This window comes from Cynoglossus semilaevis, chromosome 15 (genome assembly GCF_000523025.1).
Source record: "Cynoglossus semilaevis isolate Cse_v1.0 chromosome 15, Cse_v1.0, whole genome shotgun sequence".
Lineage (NCBI taxonomy): Eukaryota > Metazoa > Chordata > Actinopteri > Pleuronectiformes > Cynoglossidae > Cynoglossus > Cynoglossus semilaevis.
Window position 1 is genome coordinate 16,566,394 of NC_024321.1, and position 215 is coordinate 16,566,608.

Consider the following 215-nt stretch of genomic DNA (forward strand, 5'->3'; position numbering starts at 1 on the left):
CCAGGGACAGGGCGACAATTCGGTTCAGTACAAGGGACAGTGGGTGACGCTCTGGTTCAGTGCCAGGGACAGAGTGAGAATTCGGTTCAGTACCAGAGACAGTGGGTGACGCTCTGGTTCAGTACCAGGGACAGAGTGAGAATTCGGTTCAGTACCAGAGACAGTGGGTGACGCTCTGGTTCAGTACCACGGAGAGGGCGACAATTCGGTTCAGC